This window comes from Arachis hypogaea, chromosome 12, assembly GCF_003086295.3.
Source record: "Arachis hypogaea cultivar Tifrunner chromosome 12, arahy.Tifrunner.gnm2.J5K5, whole genome shotgun sequence".
Taxonomy (NCBI): domain Eukaryota; kingdom Viridiplantae; phylum Streptophyta; class Magnoliopsida; order Fabales; family Fabaceae; genus Arachis; species Arachis hypogaea.
In genome coordinates this window covers 26563592-26587779 of record NC_092047.1, presented here as the reverse complement: position 1 = coordinate 26587779, position 24188 = coordinate 26563592, and the positions used below count along the sequence as shown (strand labels likewise).

At 38.3% G+C, this 24188-nt stretch overlaps 2 non-coding genes across 2 annotated transcripts; one reads left to right on the top strand and one right to left on the bottom strand.

The window, feature by feature from the left end:
- Positions 1 to 2516: 2516 nt before the first annotated feature.
- LOC112732176 (small nucleolar RNA R71) lies at positions 2517 to 2624 on the bottom strand. Its single transcript, XR_003167912.1, has one exon. It is a non-coding gene; the product is annotated as a small nucleolar RNA R71 (small nucleolar RNA).
- A 14162-nt stretch (positions 2625 to 16786) lies between these two features.
- LOC112731985 (small nucleolar RNA R71) lies at positions 16787 to 16894 on the top strand. Its single transcript, XR_003167729.1, has one exon. It is a non-coding gene; the product is annotated as a small nucleolar RNA R71 (small nucleolar RNA).
- The last annotated feature ends 7294 nt before the right edge of the window (positions 16895 to 24188 follow it).

The following is a 24188-nucleotide window of genomic DNA, read 5'->3' as shown; positions in this document are numbered from 1 at the left end:
GTATTGTGCACCAGTTATTGGCACCATTGCCAGGGAGAGAACGAACAAAAAATTTTACAACCTCAGAGTAACAATTTCGCATACCAAGTTTTTGGCGCCGTTGCCGGGGATTGTTCGAGTTTGGACAACTGACGGTTCATCGTGTTGCTCAGATTAGGTAATTTTCTTCTTATTTTGTTTTCAAAAATTTTTCAAAAAAATATTTTCTTCCTTTTCGTTTTTCCCAATTAATATTCGAAAAAAATATAAAAAAAATATAAATCTTTTCAAAAATATATTTTTCTTCAGAATTTTTAAGAATGAATTCTAGTGTTTCATGAAGCATGTAGAAGCCTGGCTGGCTGTAAAGCCATGTCTAATTCTTTTAGACTGAGGCTTCCACTTATAAGTATATGAAGTTGGATGAAGTTTCAGCTGTTGTATGCCTGATTTGTATCTTCTAAAGCTTGGCTGGCTATTAAGCCATGCCTAACCCTCATATTGGAGCTTTAGACTAAGAGTACAAGATTCCTGGAATTCATATTAAAAATTTTGGAATCCTTATTTTTCTTTTTCACATTAATTTTCGAAAAATCCAAAAAAATCATAAAATCATAAAAATAAAAAAAAATTATTTTGTGTTTCTTATTTGAGTCTTGAGTCAATTTCAAGTTTGGTGTCAATTGCATTTTTTCTAAAAATTCTTTGCATTTTTTCGAAAATTCATGCATTCATAGTGTTCTTCATGATCTTCAAGTTGTTCTTGGCCAGTCTCCTTGTTTGATCTTCATATTTTCTTGTTTTGTGTCTTTTCTTGTTTTTCATATGCATTTTTCGTTTGTTAGAGTCCAAGCATTAAAGATTTCTAAGTTTGGTGTCTTGCATGTTTTCTTTGCATAAAAAATTTTTCAAAAATATGTTCTTGATGTTCATCATGATCTTCAAAGTGTTCTTGGTGTTCATCTTGACATTCATAGTGTTCCTGCATGAATCACATGTTTTGATCCAAAATTTTCATGCATTGAGTCTTCCCCTCTCTCATCATTAAAAATTCAAAAATCAAAAAAATATCTTCCCCTTTTTCACTCATAAAATTTGAAAATTTGAGTTGACTTTTTCAAAAATTTTTAAAATTTAGTTGTTTCTTATGAGTCAAATCAAATTTTCAATTTAAAAATCTTATCTTTTTCAAAATCTTTTTCAAAAATCAAATCTTTTTCATTTTTCTTATTTATTTTCGAAAATTTTAAAAATATTTTTCAAAAATCTTTTTCTTAATTTTATTTCATAATTTTCGAAAATATCATCAACAATTAATGTTTTGATTCAAAAATTTCAAGTTTGTTACTTACTTGTTAAGAAAGATTCAAACTTTAAGTTCTAGAATCATATCTTGTGATTTCTTGTGAATCAAGTCATTAATTGTAATTTTAAAAATTAAATCTTTTTTAAAACTAATTCTAATCATATCTTTTCTATCATATCTTTTTTTTAAATCTTATCTTTTTCAAAAATTTGATTTTCAAATATCTTTTCTAACTTCTTATCTTCTTATCTTTTTAAAATTGATTTTCAAATCTTTTTCAACTAACTAATTGACTTTTTGTTTGTTTCTTATCTTTTTCAAAACTACCTAACTAACTCTCTCTCTCTAATTTTCGAAAATCTCTTCCCTCTTTTTCAAAAATTCTTTTTAATTAACTAATTGTTTCAATTTTTAATTTTAATTTGCTTTCATTCCTAATTTTCGAAAATTACTAACCCCTTTTCAAAATTTTATTTTCGAAAATCCTCTTTCTCTCTCATCTCCTTCTATCTATTTATTCATCTACTAACACTTCATCTCACCCAAATTCGAACCCCCTCTTCCATCTGTGTTCGAATTTTCTCTTCTTCCCTTCTTTACATTGCATTCTTTTCTTTTTCTACTCACACAGGGGAACCTCTATACCTGGGTAAAAAGGATCCCTATTGTTATTATTTTTCTGTTCCCTCTTTTTCATATGAGCAGGAGCAAGGACAAGAACATTCTTGTTGAAGCAGACCCTGAACCTGAAAGGACTCTGAAGAGGAAACTAAGAGAAGCTAAAATACAACAATCCAGAGATAACCTTACAGAAATTTTCGAACAGGAAGAGGAGATGGCAGCCAAAAATAATAATAATGCAAGGAGGATGCTTGGTGACTTTACTGCACTAAATTCCAATTTACATGGAAGAAGCATCTCCATCCCTACCATTGGAGCAAACAATTTTGAGCTTAAACCTCAATTAGTTTCTCTGATGCAACAAAACTGCAAGTTTCATAGACTTCCATCTGAAGATCCCTTTCAGTTCTTAACTGAATTCTTGCAGATATGTGATACTGTTAAGAATAATGGAGTAGATCCTTAAGTCTACAGGCTCATGCTTTTTCCTTTTGCTGTGAGAGACAGAGCTAGAATATGGTTGGACTCTCAACCTAAGGATAGCCTGAACTCTTGGGATAAGCTGGTCAAGGCTTTCTTAGCCAAGTTCTTTCCTCCTCAAAAACTGAGTAAGCTTAGAGTGGATATTCAAACCTTCAGACAGAAAGAAGGTGAATCCCTCTATGAAGCTTGGGAGAGATACAAGGAACTGACCAAAAAGTGTCCTTCTGACATGCTTTCAGAATGGACCATCCTGGATATATTCTATGATGGTCTGTCTGAATTAGCTAAGATGTCATTGGATACTTCTGCAGGTGGATCTATTCACCTAAAGAAAACACCTACAGAAGCTCAAGAACTCATTGACATGGTTGCTAACAACCAGTTTATGTACACTTCTGAGAGGAATCCTGTGAGTAATGAGACGTCTCAGAAGAAGAGAGTTCTTGAAATTGATACTCTGAATGCCATATTGGCTTAGAACAAAATATTGACTCAGCAAGTCAATATGATTTCTCAAAGTCTAAATAGAATGCAAGCTGCATCCAACAGTACTCAAGAGGCATCTTCTGAAGAAGAAGCTTATGATCCTGAAAATCCTGCAATAGCAGAGGTGAATTACATGGGTAAACTATATGGAAACACCTATAATCCCTAATAGAGATATCACCCAAATCTCTCATGGAAGGATCAACAACAGCCTCAACAAGGCTTTAATAATGGTGGAAGAAGCAGGTTTAGCAATAGCAAGCCTTTTCCATCATCCACTCAGCAACAGACAGAGAACTCTGAACAAAATACCTCTAATTTAGCAAACTTAGTCTCTTATCTATCCAAGGCCACTGTGAGTTTCATGAATGAAACAAGGTCCTCCATTAGAAATTTGAAAGCACAAGTGGGCCAGCTGAGTAAGAAGATCACTGAAACCCCTCCTAATGCTCTTCCAAGCTATACAGAAGAAAATCCAAAAGGAGAGTGCAAGGCCATTGATATAACCATCATGGCCGAATCCAAGAAGGAAGGGGAGGACGTGAATCCCAAGGAGGAAGACCTCCTGGGACGTCCAGTGATCAACAAGGAGTTTCTCTTTGAGGAACCAAAGGACTCTGAGGCTCCTCTAGAGACCATAGAGATTCCATTGAACCTCCTTACGCCCTTCATGAGCTCTGATGAGTATTCTTCTTCTGAAGAGAATGAGGATGTTACTGAAGAGCAAGTTGCCAAGTTTCTTGGTGCAATCATGAAGCTGAATGCCAATTTATTTGGTAAAGAGACTTGGGGAGATGAACCTCCCCTGTTCACCAATGAACTAAATGCATTGGATCAACTGAGATTGCCTCAGAAGAAACAGGATCCTGGAAAGTTCCTAATGCCTTACACCATAGGCACCATGACCTTTGAGAAGGCTCTATGTGACCTTGGGTCAGGGATAAACCTCATGCCACTCTCTGTAATGGAGAAACTGGGAATCTTTGAGGTACAAGCTGCTAAAATCTCATTAGAGATGACAGACAATTCCAGAAAATAGGCTTATGGACAAGTAGAGGACATATTAGTAAAGGTTGAAGGCCTTTACATCCCTGCTGATTTCATAATCCTAGATACTGGGAAGGATGAGGATGAATCCATCATCCTTGGAAGACCCCTCCTAGCCACAGCAAGAGCTGTGATTGATGTTAACAGAGGTGAACTAGTCCTTCAATTGAATGGGAACTCCCTTGAGTTTAAAACTCAAGCACATCCTTCTGTAAACATGGAAAAGAGGCACAGTAAGCTTCTCTCAAAACAGAGTCAACCAGAGCCCCCACAGTCAAACTCTAAGTTTGGTGTCGGGAGGCCACAACTAAACTCTAAGTTTGGTGTTGAACTCCCATATCCAAACTCTAAGTTTGGTGTTGGGAAGTCTCAACAATGCTCTGAACATCTTTGAGGCTCCATGAGAGCCCACTGTCAAGATATTGACATTAAAGAAGCGCTTGTTGGGAGGCAACCCAATTTTTATTTATCTAATTTTAATTTATTTTTATTGTTATTTCATGTTTTATTAGGTTCATGATCATGTGGAATCACAAAATAAATATAAAAATTGAAAATAGAATCAAAAACAGCAGAAGAAAAATCACACCTTGGAGGAGGATCTTACTGGCGTTTAAACACCAGTAAGGAGCATCTGGCTGGCGTTCAACGCCAGAACAGAGCATGGATCTGGCGTTGAACGCCAGAAACAAGCAGCATCCTAGCGTTCAGACGCCAGAAATGCACACTGAGGAAGAGCTGGCGCTGAACGCCAGAAACAAGCATCTGGCTGGCGTTCAACGCCAGAAATATGCTGCATCTGGGCGCTGAACGCCCAGAACAAGCATCAATTCGGCGTTTAAACGCCAGAATTGCATGCAAAGGCATTTTACATGCCTAATTGGTGCAGGGATGCAAATCCTTGACACCTCAAGATCTGTGGACCCCACAGGATCCCCACCTACCACCACTCACTCTCTTCCCTCTTCTCAATGTTCATCCTCTCTTCCCAATAAGCACTCTTCCCCAAAACTCTTCACCAATCACCTCAATCTCTCTTCCCTATCACTACTTCACCACTCACATCCATCCACTCTTCCCCATAAACCTACCTCATAAACTCCACCTACCTTCAAAATTCAAAATCAATTTCCCACCCAAACCCACCCTATATGGCCGAAACTAACCCCCCTCCCCTCCCTATATAAAGCCCTCCATTCTTCCTCATTTTCACACAACACAACCCTCTCTTCCCCTTCTTGGCCGAATACACCTCTCCCTCCTCTCCTCCATATTTTCTTCTTCTTCTTCATCTATTCTTACTTCTCTTGCTTGAGGGCGAGCAATATTCTAAGTTTGGTGTGGTAAAAGCATAAGCTTTTTGTTTTTCCATTACCATTGATGGCACCTAAGACTGGAGAATCCTCTAGAAAAGGGAAAGGGAAGACAAAAGCTTCCACCTTCGAGTCATGGGAGATGGAAAGATTCATCTCCAAAGCCCATCAAGACCACTTCTATGATGTTGTGTCCAAGAAGAAGGTGATCCCCGAGGTCCCTTTCAAGCTCAAGAGAAATGAGTATCTGGAGATCCGACATAAAATCCAAAGAAGAGGTTGGGAAGTTCTAACAAACCCCATCCAACAAGTCGGCATCCTAATGGTTCAAGAGTTCTATGCCAATGCATGGATCACTAAGAACCATGATCAAAGTAAGAACCTGAATCCAAAGAATTATATTACAATGGTTCGGGGGAAATACTTAGATTTTGGTCCGGAAAATATGAGGTTGGCGTTCAACTTGCCTATGATGCAAGGAGATGCACGCCCCTACACTAGAAGGGTCAACTTTGATCAAAGGTTGGACCAAGTCCTCATGGACATATGTGTGGAAGGAGCTCAATGAAAGATTGACTCAAAAAGCAAACCGGTTCAACTGAGAAGACTGGACCTTAAGCCTGTAGCTAGAGGATGGTTGGAGTTCATCCAACGCTCCATCATCCCCACTAGCAACCGATCTGAAGTTACTGTGGATCGGGCCATCATGATCCATAGCATCATGATTGGAGAGGAAGTAGAAGTTCATGAAGTCATCTCCCTTGAACTCTACAAAATAGCCGAAAAGCCCTCCCCCTTGGCAAGGCTAGCTTTCCCTCATCTTATTTGCCATCTATGTTACTCAGCTGGAGCTTTCATAGAAGGAGACATTCCCATTGAGGAAGAAAAGCCCATCACTAAGAAAAGGATGGAGCAAACAAGAGAGCCCACTCATGGAGCTCAAGAAACGCATGAGGAAGCTCACCATCAAGAAATCCCTGAGATACCTCAAGGGATGCACTTTCCTCCACAGAATTTTTGGGAGCAAATCAACACCTCCCTAGGAGAATTAAGTTCCAACATGGGACAATTAAGGGTGGAACATCAAGGGCACTCCATCATCCTTCATGAAATTAGAGAAGATCAAAAAGCAATGAGGGAGGAGCAACAAAGACAAGGAAGAGACATAGAAGAGCTCAAGGACATCATTGGTTCCTCAAGGAGAAAACGCCACCATCACTAAGGTGGACTCATTCCTTGTTCTTACATTCTCTGTTTTTCGTTTTCTTTATGTTAAGTGCTTATCCATGTTTGTGTCTTATTACATGATCATTAGTATTTAGTAACTTTGTCTTAAAGTTATGAATGTCCTATGAATCCATCACCTCTCTTAAATGAAAACTATTTTAATTCAAAAGAACAAGAAGTACATGAGTTTTGAATTTATCCTTGAACTTAGTTTAATTATATTGATGTGGTGACAATGCTTCTTGTTTTCTGAATGAATGCCTGAACAGTGCATATGTCTTTTGAAGTTGTTGTTCATGAATGTTAAATATGTTGGCTCTTGAAAGAATGATGACAAGGAGACATATTATTTGATAATCTGAAAAATCATAAAAATGATTCTTGAAGCAAGAAAAAGCAGTGAATACAAAGCTTGCAGAAAAAAATAGCGAAAAAAAAAGAGAAAAAGCAAGCAGAAAAAGCCAAAAGCTCTTAAAACCAAGAGGCAAGAGAAAAAAGCCAATAACCCTTAAAACCAAAAGGCAAGGGTAATAAAAAGGATCCCAAGGCTTTGAGCATCAGTGGATAGGAGGGCCTAAAGGGATAAAATCCTGGCCTAAGCGGCTAAACCAAGCTGTCCCTAACCATGTGCTTGTGGCGTGAAGGTGTCAAGTGAAAACTTGAGACTGAGCGGTTAAAGTCAGGGTCCAAAGCAAAAACAGAGTGTGCTTAAGAACCCTGGACACCTCTAATTGGGGACTTTAGCAAAGCTGAGTCACAATCTGAAAAGGTTCACCCAGTTATGTATCTGTGGCATTTATGTATCCGGTGGTAATACTGGAAAACAAAGTGCTTAGGGCCACGGCCAAGACTCATAAAGTAGCTGTGTTCAAGAATCAACATACTGAACTAGGAGAATCAATAACACTATCTGAACTCTGAGTTTCTATAGATGCCAATCATTCTGAACCTCAATGGATAAAGTGAGATGCCAAAACTATTCAAGTCCCGCTCATCTGATTGGAGCTATGTTTCATTGATATTTTGGAATTTATAGTATATTCTCTTCTTTTTATCCTATTTGATTTTCAGTTGCTTGGGAACAAGCAACAATTTAAGTTTGGTGTTGTGATGAGCGGATACTTTATACGCTTTTTGGCATTGTTTTTAGTATGTTTTTAGTAGGATCTAGTTACTTTTAGGGATATTTTTATTAGTTTTTATGTTAAATTCACATTTCTAGACTTTACTATGAGTTTGTGTGTTTTTTTTGTGATTTAGAGGTTGAAGAAGGACTGCTGATGCTGTTGGATTCTGACCTCCCTGAACTCAAAGTGGATTTTCTGGAGCTATAGAACTCAAAATGGCGCGCTTTCAATTGCGTTGGAAATTAGACATTCAGGGCTTTCCAGCAATATATAATAGTCCATACTTTGGCCGATTTTAGACAACGCAAAAGAGTGTTGAACGCCAGTTCTACGCTGCAGTCTGGAGTTAAACGCTAGAAACACGTCACGAACCAGAGTTGAACGCCAAAAACACGTTACAACTTGGCGTTCAACTCCAGAAGAAGCCTCTGCACGTGTAAACTTCAAGCTCAGCCCAAGCACACACCAAGTGGGCCCCGGAAGTGGATTTATGCATCAATTACTTACTTCTGTAAACCCTAGTAGCTAGTTTAGTATAAATAGAACTTTTTACTAGTCTTTTAGACATCTTATGATCTTATGATTTTTTAGTTCATCTTTGGATCATATTGATCACGTTTGGGGGCTGGCCATTCGGCCATGCCTGAACCTTTCACTTATGTATTTTTCAACGGTAGAGTTTCTACACTCCATAGATTAAGGTGTGGAGCTCTGCTGTTCCTCATGAATTAATGCAAAGTACTACTGTTTCTTTATTCAATTCAACTTATTCTGCTTCTAAGATATTCATTCGCACTTCAATATGAATGTATTGAATGTGACAATCATCATCATTCCCTTACGAACGCGTGCCTGACAACCACTTCCGTTCCACCTTAGATTGATTGAATATCTCTTGGATCTCTTAACCAGAATCTTCGTGGTATAAGCTAGATTGATGGCGGCATTCATGAGAGTCCGGAAAGTCTAAACCTTGTCTGTGGTATTCCAAGTAGGATTTAGGGATTGAATGACTGTGACGAACTTCAAACTCGCGAGTGCTGGGCGTAGTGACAGACGCAAAAGGAGGGTGAATCCTATTCCAGTATGATCGAGAACCTCAAATAATTAGCCGTGCTGTGACAGAGCATTTGGACCTTTTTCACAAGAGGATGGGATGTAGCCATTGACAACGGTGATGCCCTTACATAAAGTTTGCCATGGAAAGGAGTAGGATTGATTGGATGAAGACAGCAGGAAAGCAGAGGCTCAGAGAAACGAAAGCATCTCTACACGCTTATCTGAAATTCTCACCAATGATTTACATAAGTATTTCTATCTTTATTTTCTGTTTATTTATTATTATTATTATTCGAAAACTCCATAACCATTTGATATCCGCCTGACTGAGATTTACAAGGTGACCATAGCTTGCTTCATACCAACAATCTCCGTGGGATCGACCCTTACTCACGTAAGGTTTTATTACTTGGACGACCCAGTGCACTTGCTGGTTAGTTGTGCGAAGTTGTGAAGTTATGTTTGGACCATGGTATTGTGCACCAGTTATTGGCACCATTGCCAGGGAGAGAACGAACAACAAATTTTACAACCTCAGAGTAACAATTTCGCATACCGCCCACCCATGCTCAAGCGTGAGTGACGCCTACGCGTCGAATCCCTTTCTCTCCACCCACGCGCACGCGTCAGCGATGCGTACGCGTGGATTTGAATTCACTGATACCCCAGACGCATGAGCCCTAGCCATTCGCGTTGCCCTAACCACCACCACCCTCACCAGTCCGGTGACTTGACCGCTGACAACCACCCGTCTCTCTCCCCTCTTCTCTTCTTCTTTTCACTTCTTTTCCCCCTTTCCCCTTCCCTCTGTCTGTTTCCCCCTTCCTGCCATCAACCAGCTCCGCCGTGGCCACCAATTGTCATTGGCGAGCCACCAACCATAACCACCAACTCTTTCACTTCCCCCATTTCACTTCTCTCTACTGCCTCTCGCCATAACAGAATCTGGTGTTACTCCCTGCTCCCTGAGCCCAGTGCCCCTGTTTAGCGCCTCTATTCTGCTGTCACCACCGCGAACCACCTTCGCCGCTTCTGTGGCAACATTGTTTGGCGCTGTCCTTCTTCTCTCCTTTCCAGTTTCTATTTCCGCTTACTGAACACCTTCCATGTTCCCCTATTCTTCCCCTTTTGAATTCTTTTTAGTTTATTTTATTATGCTGTTTAAGTAATTTAGTTAGTGTTGCTTATTTCTACTCAATTAGGTTAGTTAGAGATGCATGTTTAGTTGATTCTAGGTGGTTAGGTAGTTTTAGGATTTGGTTAGTGGATTTAGGTCTGATATTTGTACCGTTCATGCTTTCTGGAATGGTTGATGTTCATTTGTTTGTTAAGTGGTGATGATGTTGCTGTTCCATGCCTTTATATTCTACTATTTAATGCTGTTTGTTGGTATGTTGTTTGCTACTACTGCTATGTTAATATGGTATAATGATGCCCGATTCATATGATTTTCTTAATTTTCATGCTGTTGTCACATATTGGATTCATATGTGTTGTTTTGCTGCTTGTTTTTTATCCGAAAACATCTAATTTACTGCCGGAATGCTGCCAAAAATTTTTGAAAATTGTGTTGTTTTGAACTTACAACCTATGGATTGAATTTGGCAATTTTTTATTCAAAACTCATTTGGCTTACACTAAACTCAATTCATGGGTTGATTGGCTAGCATTTCCACATTTCTTTTAGTTCCCTTTATTCAAATTGCATCATTGACGGAATCAAGGAACTAATTAATGGAATTCTGTGTTAATTAGGACCTTGATTGACCAAATCATTTTGAACATCTTTTATGTTTTGAATCACTCAAGTCAGGTCCAAATTTATATCCTTCATGGTCATATTTCAAGTGTATTTCTAATTGACCATTGAAGTTGTTTTCCTAAACCTTCAAGTGGCCTAATCTTGTTCTGTTTGAATGAGGTTCTTTTAAGTTGTAATTATTGGTACAATTTCACTTATGTAGCCATTTTCAGTGTTCCAATTTGCCTTGGGTTACATAAATGCAATTTTAATTTGTCAACACCAATTTTTGCACTTAAGTGACCAAGCACATTGATGATGACTTGCATTTCTCTTCTATACTTTTGTGCATTTCATATTCCATCATTAATGACTTGCATCATCTTCATGAATGTGAGTATGCTTGTTTCCTATACTTTTTGAACTTCTCTTGGTTAAGTCAATAATTGCCATGCCACTGATTTCTAACCCTCTTTTCTAATTTTTGACTTAATTGACCTGCTGACTTTTGTTTTAGTTTTCAAATTAACTCTTTTAGTTTCATTTTTGAGGCATGATGATTGTTGTTGCTTAACAAACAAGCATTTTACTATCATTGCATGAATTCTTGGTTTGTGTTCTGATTGATGTTTGAATTCTGTTTTTCTTGCATTCCAAGAATTCATCTCTTTAACTCACTTCATGAAAGTATCTCAATTTCTTTCTATTGCATGTTTTCTGTCTGTTGCTTATATCCTTGCTTTCCACTCCTCTGCTTTGCTTAATATTCTATATCCTGTTATTTCTATTTTTCAGGATGTCTGACAGAGGCAAGGGAAAAGCCAAGGCCACCTCCAAGAAAAGGAAGAGATCTCAGTCATCTGTTGAATCAGCGACCTCCGGTTATTTTGTGATACATCTCTCTGACAAGGAGAAGGCAGATCAGTGGTATGCGAAATTGTTACTCTGAGGTTGTAAAATTTGTTGTTCGTTCTCTCCATGGCATGGCGTCAATAACTGGTGCACAATACCATGGTCTAGACATAACTTCACAACTTCGCACAACTAACCAGCAAGTGCACTGGGTCGTCCAAGTAATAAAACCTTACGTGAGTAAGGGTCGATCCCACAGAGATTGTTGGTATGAAGCAAGCTATGGTCATCTTGTAAATCTCAGTCAGGCAGATAATAATTGATTATGGAGTTTTCGAAATTAAATAATAAATAAACATAAAATAAAGATAGAAATACTTATGTAAATCATTGGTGAGAATTTCAGATAAGCGTATAGAGATGCTTTCGTTTCTCTGAATCTCTGCTTTCCTGCTGTCTTCATCCAATCAGTCTTACCCCTTTCCATGGTAAGCTTTCTGTAAGGGCATCACCGTTGTCAATGGCTACATCCCATCCTCTCTTGTGAAAATGGTCCAAATTCTCTGTCACGGCATGGCTAATCAACTGGAGGTTCTCGATCATACTGGAATAGGATTTACTATCCTTTTGCGTCTGTCACTACGCCCAGCACTCGCGAGTTTGAAGTTCGTCACAGCCATCCCTTCCCAGATCCTACTCGGAATACCACAGACAAGGTTTAGACTTTCCGGATCTCAGGAATGGCCATCCATGGGTTCTAACTTATACCACGAAGACACTAATAACTCAGACTCGGTCTCCTGTATTAGATATCCAAGAGATACCCATTCAATCTAAGGTAGAACGGAAGTGGTTGTCAGGCACGCGTTCATGGGGGAATGATGATGACTGTCACGATCATCACATTCATAGTGAAGTGCGAATGAATATCTTAGAAGCGGAATAAGTTGAATTGAATAGAAAAACAGTAGTACTTTACATTAATCCGTGAGGAACAGCAGAGCTCCACACCTTAATCTATGGAGTACAGAAACTCTACCGTTGAAAAATACATAAGTGAAAGGTTCAGGCATGGCCGAATGGCCAGCCTCCATGATCTAAGAACTAAACGTCCCAAGATGTCTAATACAATAGTAAAAAGTCATATTTATACTAAACTAGTTACTAGGGTTTATAGAAGTAAGTAATTGATGCATAAATCCACTTCCGGGGCCCACTTGGTGTGTGCTTGGGCTGAGCTTGAAGTTTACACGTGGAGAGGTTATTCTTGTAGTTGAACGCCAGTTTGTAACGTGTTTCTGGCGTTCAACTCTGGTTCGTGACGTGTTTCTGGCGTTTAACTCCAGACTGCAGCATAGAACTGGCGTTCAACGCCCTTTTGTGTCATCTAAACTCGAGTAAAGTATGGACTATTATATATTTCTGGAAAGCCCTGGATGTCTAATTTCCAACGCAATTGGAAGCGCACCATTTTGAATTCTGTAGCTCTAGAAAATCCATTTTGAGTGCAGGGAGGTCAGAATCCAACAGCATCAGCAGTCCTTCTTCAACCTCTGAATCTGATTTTTGCTCAAGTCCCTCAATTTCAGCCAGAAAATACCTGAAATTACAGAAAAACATACAAACTCATAGTAAAGTCCAGAAATGTGAATTTAACATAAAAACTAATAAAAACATCCCTAAAAGTAACTAGATCCTACTAAAAACATACTAAAAACAATGCCAAAAAGCGTATAAATTATCCGCTCATCACAACACCAAACTTAAATTTTTGCTTGTCCCCAAGAAACTAAAAATCAAATAGGATAAAAAGAAGAGAATATACTATAAATTCCAAACTATCAATGAAACATAGCTCCAATCAGATAAGCGGGACTTGCAGCTTTTTGCCTCTTGAATAGTTTTGGCATCTCACTTTATCTATTGAAGTTCAGAATGATTGGCATCTATAGGAACTCAGAGTTCAGATAGTGTTATTGATTCTCCTAGTTCAGTATGTTGATTCTTGAACACAACTACTTTATGAGTCTTGGCTGTGGCCCTAAGCACTTTGTTTTCCAGTATTACCACCGGATACATAAATGCCACAGACACATAAATGGGTGAACCTTTTCAGATTGTGACTCAGCTTTACTAAAGTCCCCAATTAGAGGTATCCAGGGTTCTTAAGCACACTCTTTTTTTGCTTTGGACCTTGACTTTAACCGCTCAGTCTCAAGTTTTCACTTGACACCTTCACGCCACAAGCACATGGTTAGGGACAGCTTGGTTTAGCCGCTTAGGCCAGGATTTTTTTCCTTTAGGACCTCCTATCCACTCATGCTCAAAGCCTTGGGATCCTTTTTATTTACCCTTGCCTCTTGGTTTTAAGGGTTATTGGCTTTTTGCTCTTGCCTTTTGGTTTTAAGAGCTTTTGGCTTTTTCTGCTTGCTTTTTCTTTTTCTATTTTTTTTCGCTATTTTTCTCTTCTTTTTTTTTTTCGCAAGCTTTGTATTCACTACTTTTTCTTACTTCAAGAATCATTTTTATGATTTTTCAGATTATCAAATAACATGTCTCCTGTTCATCATTCTTTCAAGAGCCAACATATTTAACATTCTTAAACAACAACTTCAAAAGACATATGCACTGTTCAAGCATTCATTCAGAAAACAAAAAGTATTGTCACCACATCAATATAATTAAACTAAGTTCAAAGATAAATTCGAAACTCGTGTACTTCTTGTTCTTTTGAATTAAAATATTTTTCATTTAAGAGAGGTGATGGATTCATATTCATTACTTTAAGGCATAGACACTTAGATACTAATGATCATATAATGAAGACACAAACATGGATAAACATTTAACATAGAAAACGAAAAACAGAAAATTTAAGAACAAGGAATGAGTCCACCTTAGTGATGATGGCGTTTTCTTCTTGAGGAACCAATGATGTCCTTGAGCTCTTCTATGTCTCTTCCTTGTCTTTGTTGCTCCTCCCTCATTGCTTTTTGATCTTCTCTAATTTCATGAAGGATGATGGAGTGCTCTTGATGTTCCACCCTTAGTTGATCCCAATAATTGTGTAGAGGAAAATGTATCCCCTGAGGTATCTCAGGGATCTCTTGATTTGTAGTCAAATGTTCTACCACTGAGCTATAGACCCTTGATGGAAGCTTTTGTCTTTCCTTTCCTCTTTCTAGAGGTTTCTCTGGCCTTAGGTGCCATCAATGGTTATGGAAAAAAAAAAGAAATATGCTTTTACCACACCAAACTTAGAATGTTGCTCGCCCTCGAGCAAAAGAAGAAAGAATAAAAGAAGAAGAAGATGTCGAAGAATCTAGGATTATGAGGAGGGAAGGTGGGGATCCTGTGGGGTCCACAGATCCTGAGATGATCCTGTGAGGTCCACAGATCTTGAGGTGTTAAAGACTTACATCCCTGCACCAATTAGGCATGTGAAATGCCTTTGCATGCAATTCTGGCGTTTAAACGCCGAATTGATGCTTGTTCTGGGCGTTCAGCGCTCAGATGCAGCATGTTTCTGGCGTTGAACGCCAGCCAGATGCTTGTTTCTGGCGTTCAGCGCCAGCTCTTCCTCAGTGTGCATTTCTGGCGTCTGAACGCCAGGATGCTGCTTGTTTCTGGCGTTCAACGCCAGATCCATGCTCTGTTCTGGCGTTGAACGCCAGCCAGATGCTCCTTACTGGCGTTTAAACGCCAGTAAGATCCTCCTCCAGGGTGTGATTTTTCTTCTGCTGTTTTTGATTCCGTTTTCAATTTTTATATTTATTTTGTGACTCCAAATGATCATGAACCTAATAAAACATGAAATAACAATAAAAATAAATTAAAATTAGATAAATAAAAATTGGGTTGTCTCCCAACAAGCGCTTCTTTAATGTCAATAGCTTGACAGTGGGCTCTCATGGAGCCTCACAGATGTTCAGAGCATTGTTGAGACTTCCCAACACCAAACTTAGAGTTTGACTGTGGGGGCTCTGGTTGACTCTGCAGTGGGAGAAGCTTACTGTGCCTCTTTTTCATGTTTACAGAAGGATAACCTTGAGTTGTAAACACAAGGGAGTCCCCATTCAATTGAAGGATTAATTCACCTCTGTTAACATCTATCACAGCTCTTGCTGTGGCTAGGAAGGGTCTTCCAAGGATGATGGATTCATCCTCATCCTTCCCAGTATCTAGGATTATGAAATCAGCAGGGATGTAAAGGCCTTCAACCTTTACTAATATGTCCTCTACTTGTCCATAAGCCTGTTTTCTGGAATTGTCTGCCATCTCTAATGAGATTTTAGCAGCTTGTACCTCAAAGATTCCCAGTTTCTCCATTACAGAGAGTGGCATGAGGTTTATTCCTGACCCCAGGTCACATAGAGCCTTCTCAAAGGTCATGGTGCCTATGGTACAAGGTATTAGGAACTTTCCAGGATCCTGTTTCTTCTTAGGCAATCTCAGTTGATCCAATGCATTTAGTTCATTGGTGAACAGGGGAGGTTCATCTCCCCAAGTCTCATTACCAAATAAATTGGCATTCAGCTTCATGATTGCACCAAGAAACTTGGCAACTTGTTCTTCAGTGACATCCTCATTTTCTTCAGAAGAAGAATACTCATCAGAACTCATGAAGGGCGTAAGGAGGTTTAATGGAATCTCTATGGTCTCTAGATGAGCCTCAGATTCCTTTGGTTCCTCAGAGGGAAACTCCTTATTGATCACTGGACGTCCCAGGAGGTCTTCCTCACTGGGATTCACGTCCTCAACCTCCCTTACAGGTTCGGCCATGGTAATTAATTCAATGGCCTTGCACTCTCCTTTTGGATTCTCTTCTGTATTGCTTGGGAGAGTACTAGGAGGGGTTTCAGTGATTCTTTTACTCAGCTGGCCCACTTGTGCTTCCAAATTTCTAATGGAGGACCTTGTTTCATTCATGAAACTCACAGTGGCCTTAGATAGATCAGAGACTAAGTTTGCTAAATTAGAGGTATTTTGTTCATAGTTATCTGTCTGTTGCTGAGTGGATGATGGAAAAGGCTTGCTATTGCTAAACCTGTTTCTTCCACCATTATTAAAGCCTTGTTGAGGCTTTTGTTGATCCTTCCATGAGAAATTTGGGTGATTTCTCCATGAGGAGTTATAGGTGTTTCCATAAGGTTCACCCATATAATTTACCTCTGTTATTGCAGGGGTTCTCAGGATCATAAGCTTCTTCTTCAGAAGATGCCTCTTGAGTACTGTTGGATGCAGCTTGTATTCCATTCAGACTCTGAGAAATCATATTGACTTGCTGAGTCAATATTTTGTTCTGAGCCAATATGGCATTCAGAGTATCAATTTCAAGAACTCCCTTCTTCTGAGGCGTTCCATTTCTCACAGGATTCCTCTCAGAAGTGTATATAAACTGGTTATTAGCAACCATGTCAATGAGTTTTTGAGCTTCTGCAGGCGTTTTCTTTAGGTGAATGGATCCACCTGTAGAAGTATCCAATGACATCTTAGCTAATTCAGACAGACCATCATAGAATATATCCAGGATGGTCCATTCTGAAAGCATGTCAGAAGGACACTTTTTGGTCAGTTTCTTGTATCTCTCCCAAGCTTCATAGAGGGATTCACCTTCTTTCTGTCTGAAGTTTTGAACATCCACTCTAAGCTTACTCAGCTTTTGGGGAGGAAAGAACTTGGCTAAGAAAGCCTTGACCAACTTATCCCAAGAGTTCAGGCTATCCTTAGGTTGAGAGTCCAACCATATTCTAGCTCTGTCTCTTACAGCAAATGGGAAAAGCATGAGCCTGTAGACTTCAGGATCTACTCCATTATTTTTAACAGTATCACAGATCTGCAAGAATTCAGTTAAGAACTGAAAAGGATCTTCAGATGGAAGTCCATGAAACTTGCAGTTTTGTTGCGTCAGAGAAACTAATTGAGGTTTCAGGTCAAAATTGTTTGCTCCAATAGTAGGGATGGAGATGCTTCTTCCATGTAAATTGGAATTAGGTGCAGTAAAGTCACCAAGCATCCTCCTTGTATTATTATTATTTTCGGCTGCCATCTCTTCTTCTTGTTCAAAAATTTTTGTAAGGTTATCTCTGGATTGTTGTATTTTAGCTTCTCTTAGTTTCCTCTTCAGACTCCTTTCAGGTTCAGGGTCTGCTTCAACAAGAATGTTCTTGTCCTTGCTCCTGCTCATATGAAAAAGAGGAAACAGAAAAAAAATAATAATAGGGATCCTTTTTACCCAGGTATAGAGGTTCCCCTGTGTGAGTAGAAGAAGAAAAGAATGTAATGTAAAGAAGGGAAGAAGAGAAAATTCGAACACAGATGGAAGAGGGGGTTCGAATTTGGGTGAGATAAAGTGTTAGTAGATGAATAAATAAATAGAAGGAGATGAGAGAGAGGGAGGATTTTCGAAAATAAAATTTTGAAAAAGTGTTAGTGATTTTCGAAAATTAGGAATGAAATCAAATTAAAATTGAAAATTGAAATAACTATTTAATTAAAAAGAATTTTGAAAAAGAGGGAAGAGATTTTCGAAAATTAGAGAGAGAGAGTTAGTTAGGTAGTTTTGAAAAAGATAAGAAACAAACAAAAAGTCAATTAGTTAGTTGAAAAAGATTTGAAGATCAATTTTGAAAAGATAAGAAGATAAGAAGTTAGAAAAGATATTTGAAAATCAAATTTTTGAAAAAGATAAGATTTAAAAAAAAAAAAGATATGATAGAAAGATATGATTAGAATTAGTTTTGAAAAAGATTTGATTTTTAAAATCACAATTAATGACTTGATTCACAAGAAATCACAAGATATGATTCTAGAACTTAAAGTTTGAATCTTTCTTAACAAGCAAGTAACAAACTTAAAATTTTTGAATCAAAACATTAATTGTTGATGGTATTTTCGAAAATTATGAAATAAAATTAAGAAAAAGATTTTTGAAAAATATTTTTAAAATTTTCAAAAATAATTATGAAAAATGAAAAAGATTTGATTTTTGAAAAAGATAATATTTTTAAATTGAAAATTTGATTTGACTCATAAGAAACAACTAAATTTTAAAAAATTTTGAAAAAGTCAATTCAAATTTTCAAAAATTTATGAGTGAAAAAGGGAAAGATATTTTTTTGATTTTTTGAATTTTTAATGATGAAAGAGAAAAACATGAAAAAGACTTAATGCATGAAAATTTTGGATCAAAACATGTGATGCATGCAAGAACACTATGAATGTCAAGATGAACACCAAGAACACTTTGAATGTCAAGATGAACACCAAAAACTTATTTTTGAAAAATTTTCAAGAAAAGAAAACATGCAAGACACCAAATTTAGAAATTTTTCATGTATAGACACTATGAATGCAATAATGCATATGAAAAACAAGAAAAGACACAAAACAAGAAAATATGAAGATCAAACAAGAAGACTGGCCAAGAACAACTTGAAGATCATGAAGAACACTATGAATGCATGAATTTTCAAAAAATGCAATTGACACCAAACTTAAAATTGACTCAAGACTCAAACAAGAAACATAAAATATTTTTTATTTTTATGACTTTATAATTTTTTTTTTGGATTTTTCGAAAATTAATGTGAAAAAGAAAAATAAGGATTCCAAAATTTTTAAGAAGAATTCCAGGAATCTTTCAACATTAGCCCAAAGCTCCAATCAAAGGGTTGGACATGGCTTAATAGCCAGTCAGCTTTAGGATATAAATCAGGCATGCAACAGCTGATATTCAAATTAACTTGCCTCTATGCTGATAGTTGGAAGCCCCTATCCAAAAGAATTAGACCTGACTTTACAGCCAGCCAGGCTTCAACATGCTTCATGAAACACTAGAATTTATTCTTAAAAATTTAGAATAATTTTCGAAAACAGATGAGAAATTTTTGAAAGATTTTTGAAAAATTTTTGAAAATAAAACAAAAAGAAAATTACCTAATCTGAGTAACAAGATGAACCGTCAGTTGTCCAAACTCGAACAATCCCCGGCAACGGCGCCAAAAACTTGGTATGCGAAATTGTTACTCTGAGGTTGTAAAATTTGTTGTTCGTTCTCTCCCTGGCATGGCGCCAATAACTGGTGCACAATACCATGGTCTAGACATAACTTTACAACTTCGCACAACTAACCAGCAAGTGCACTGGGTCGTCCAAGTAATAAAACCTTACGTGAGTAAGGGTTGATCCCACGGAGATTGTTGGTATGAAGCAAGCTATGGTCATCTTGTAAATCTCAGTCAGGCAGATAATAATTGATTATAGAGTTTTCGAAATTAAATAATAAATAAACATAAAATAAAGATAGAAATACTTATGTAAATCATTGGTGAGAATTTCAGATAAGCGTATAGAGATGTTTTCGTTTCTCTGAATCTCTGCTTTCCTGCTGTCTTCATCCAATCAGTCTTACCCCTTTCCATGGCAAGCTTTCTGTAAGGGCATCACCGTTGTCAATGGCTACATCCCATCCTCTCTTGTGAAAATGGTCCAAATGCTCTGTCACGGCATGGCTAATCATCTGGAGGTTCTCGATCATACTGGAATAAGATTTACTATCCTTTTGCGTCTGTTACTATGCCCAGCACTCACGAGTTTGAAGTTCGTCACAGCCATCCCTTCCCAGATCCTAGTCGGAATACCACAGACAAGGTTTAGACTTTTCGGATCTCAGGAATGGCCATCCATGGGTTCTAACTTATACCACGTAGACACTAATAACTCGGACTCGGTCCCCTGTATTAGATATCCAAGAGATACCCATTCAATCTAAGGTAGAACGAAAGTGGTTGTCAGGCACGCGTTCATGGGGGAATGATGATGACTGTCACGATCATCACATTCATAGTGAAGTGCGAATGAATATCTTAGAAGCGGAATAAGTTGAATTGAATAGAAAAACAGTAGTACTTTGCATTAATCCTTGAGGAACAGCAGAGCTCCACACCTTAATCTATGGAGTGCAGAAACTCTACCGTTGAAAAATACATAAGTGAAAGGTTCAGGCATGGCCGAATGGCCAGCCTCCATGATCTAAGAACTAAACGTCCCAAGATGTCTAATACAATAGTAAAAAGTCCTATTTATACTAAACTAGTTACTAGGGTTTACAGAAGTAAGTAATTGATGCATAAATCCACTTCCGGGGCCCACTTGGTGTGTGCTTGGGCTGAGCTTGAAGTTTACACGTGGAGAGGTCATTCTTGGAGTTGAACGCCAGTTTGTAACGTGTTTCTGGCATTCAACTCTGGTTCGTGACGTGTTTCTGGCGTTTAACTCCAGACTGCAGCGTAGAACTGGAGTTCAATGCCCTTTTGCGTCATCTAAACTCGGCCAAAGTATGGACTATTATATATTGCTGGAAATCCCTGGATGTCTACTTTCCAACGCAATTGGAAGCGCACCATTTTGAATTCTGTAGCTCCAGAAAATCTATTTTGACTGCAGGGAGGTCAGAATCCAACAGCATCAGCAGTCCTTCTTCAACCTCTGAATCTGATTTTTGCTCAAGTCCCTCAATTTCAGCCAGAAAATACCTGAAATCACAGAAAAACACACAAACTCATAGTAAAGTCCAGAAATGTGAATTTAACATAAAAACTAAGAAAAACATCCCTAAAAGTAACTAGATCCTACTAAAAACATACTAAAAATAATGCCAAAAAGCGTATAAATTATCCGCTCATCAATCAGCTCCTGCCCTCTGCCGACTCAGAGAGGTTTCCTAATCTTTATTGTGAACTCCGGTTTCTGCTCTTTCAGCGACAGCATCTCAACTTGGAGAAGAAGCTAGATATCCCCTCCGATTTGAGGCGGTTTACTGAGCCTCGGATTGAGGAGAGGGGCTGGTCTTTCTTGGACAGAGAGCTAGCACAAGTGAATGAGTCTTGGATTCGCGATTTTTACTGCAATTTCTTTAGAGCGACCCTTGACGCGGTTCACTTAAGGGGCAGGAAAATTATGGTCACAAAAGCTGATATTGAGGAGGCACTCCACTGTTAGCCCAAGGTCAGTGACAAGGATGCTTTTCAGCAGGCTGAGGTGGAGATGCATTGCCTGACCTATGATTATGATGCATTGAGGAGTGTAGTTGCCCAACTGGACTCCCCTTGGGAGATGGATGCCAACAAACTGAAATCCAAGGGGATGAGGTTTGAGTATTTGAGGAAGGAGGCTAAGGTGTGGTAGTAGATTCTTGCCCACTACGTCATGCCTAGCACACACTTCACTAAGATCCTGGTTGACATGTTGGTTCTGATTGGGTGCATTATTGAGGGAAAGGAGCTGTACCTTCCTGATGAACGGATTTTTGTCGGTAAAGAATTTCACAAATGAGTTCTCGTTGCAAGTATAGTTTCTAAACCAACAAAGAATCCTTTCATACAAAAATTTGGTTGTCACAAGTAACAAACCCCTAAAAATAATAACCAAAGTATTTAAACCTCGGGTTGTCTCTCAAGAAATTATAGGAAAGTGTTTTTACTATTGGTTGTGGAAAAGTATCTTTTTGGGTTTTTGAAATAAGGAATAAGGAAATAAAATGGCAAGAAATTAAATTAATAACTAAGAAAACTCTTAACAAGTATTGAGAATTGGAATTCCTATCCTCATTATCATCATCAATTATGATAGTAATTGTCTATTACTCCCACTTAGTCAACCTCTAACTATGAAGGAAAGTCAAGTGGATAAATCAATTTGATTCCTCAAGTCCTAGTCAACTCCTAAGGAAAGACTAGCTTTAGTGGAATTCAAATCAACTAGAAACTTTCAATTGCTAATCAACAAGAGACTTTGACAATTCAAGAGTCTCCAATTACTCAATCTTAGCTAAGAACATAAAAAGCTAGTTTAAAATCCAACCAAGCATTTTATTAAACACTTGGAAGGCATAAAACAAAAGTATAGAAAAAGCAATAAGAGAATGTAAAATCTAAAACCAATAATTGCAAAATCAATGATAACAAATAAAGGAAGAAGTAATAAACATGAAATACCTCAACTTGCATTAATAAGAAATTGAATCTAACATGGAGTTCATAAACTAAATTGGAGAATAAATAAATCAACAAGAGAAGATAGATAAACTAAAGTGTTAGAACAAATAAGAGTAGAAGAGAAACTAAAGTAAAGTAAAGTAGAAATCTAAAATTAAAAATAGCTAAACCTAATAATCCTAAAACCTAGAGAGAGGAGAGAGCATCTCTCTAGAAAACTACATCTAAAACCTAAAATTATGAATAATGAAAGTTGTGTCCCGATGAATGATTCCCCCATTCTGCAGCCTCTAATCTGTGTTTTCTGAGCCGAGAACTGGGTCAAAGGCCAGCCCAAAATCGCCCATAGCATTTTCTACATTTTCTGCACGTGGCGCATGTCACGCGTACGCGTACGTCACGCGTACGCGTCGATAGTCTTTTGCGCGTGTCACGCGTACGCGTACATCACGCATGCGCGTCACCTAAAAACATGGTAACTATGGCAAATTGCATATCATTTCGAAGCCCTGAATGTTAGATTTTCAACGCAACTGGAACCGCCTCATTTGGACCTTTATAGCTCTAGTTATGGTGGATTTAGTACGAAGAGGTTAGGGTTGACAGCTTAGCAATTCCTTCAGTTTCTTGTATTCCTTCCACTTTTGCATGCTTCCTTTCCATCCTCTAAGTTATTCCTGCCCTATAAACCCTGAAATCACTTAACACACATATCAAGACATCAAATGGTAACAAGAGAGGATTAAAATTAGCAAATTTAAGGCCAAAGAAGCATGTTTTTAATCATAGCACAAAATTAGGAAGAAAAATGTAAAACATGCGAATTATATGAATAAGTATGAGAATAGTGGATAAAATTTACTCAATTAAGCATAAGATGTACCACGAAATAGTGGTGCATCACTTCCCTGGCTCATCAGAAAGTTTATGTAGCGAGCCCATATTAGAAGCACACTCCTTTTTCCGAGTTTGGTCATAGATCTAGCTCTCCGAGATGAGTACCATAGCTGCCAGATGATGAGTCACCACCAGCAGTCCACGGAAAGGAGAAGACTATTCCGTGGGGGACCTGGGTGAGTGACAGACCAGCAGCCCTGCGTAGAGCTCGAGCCCCCTCAGCAGCGGCATCTGGGCCGTCTTATTCTTCAGCTGCAACCGGACCTTCTGCAGCACCATCCAGATCCACCAGGCCAGCACCACCATCATCAGCACCCCAGCTGACTTACTGACTCGTTCAGCACCCCATTGAGCGCATGGATCGGAGTAAGCGTCACCACACGCGACGCTATGAGCACTTGAGTCGGATGCTGGCATCACTGGGCGCCGAAATGCCCTCTGACTCCGACACTTCTTCCGACCAGTCTGAGGCGGAGGAGGAGGATCACGAGGAGGAGGCTCAGCCGGCAGAGGCACCTACGCAGATTCAGGCTTCCACAGAGCCACAGCCACAGCCACAGCCCCAGCCAGATGCAGACGTTGACCCTCTCACCCAGTCTCAGTCGTAGCATCGAGGACGATGCTTTCTTCTAAGTGTGGGAAGGTTGCTGGCATCGGTAGAATTTCTATTTTGGGTGACCATTTCAGACATATATATATATATATATATATATATATATATATATATATATATATATATTTGAGTTTACTAGTTGTGATTGAAAAATTGTGGATTATTGAGCTTGGTTTACCCTTTTTGCATATGAGAATTTGGTTTGGTTGAAGAAAAGGGAATTAAACTAAGGAATTTTTACCTGTCTCAATCACAACATTGCATTTAGGATATATAATAATAATAATAATAATAATAATAATAATAATAATAATAATAATAATAATAATAATAAGCTTAGTCAAAATTATGAAATTTTCCAAGGAATTTACTTATAGGGCAACCCTCCCCCCCTCCCCCCAATTGATTTGAAAAAAAAATTTTTAGAACTTACTTGAATT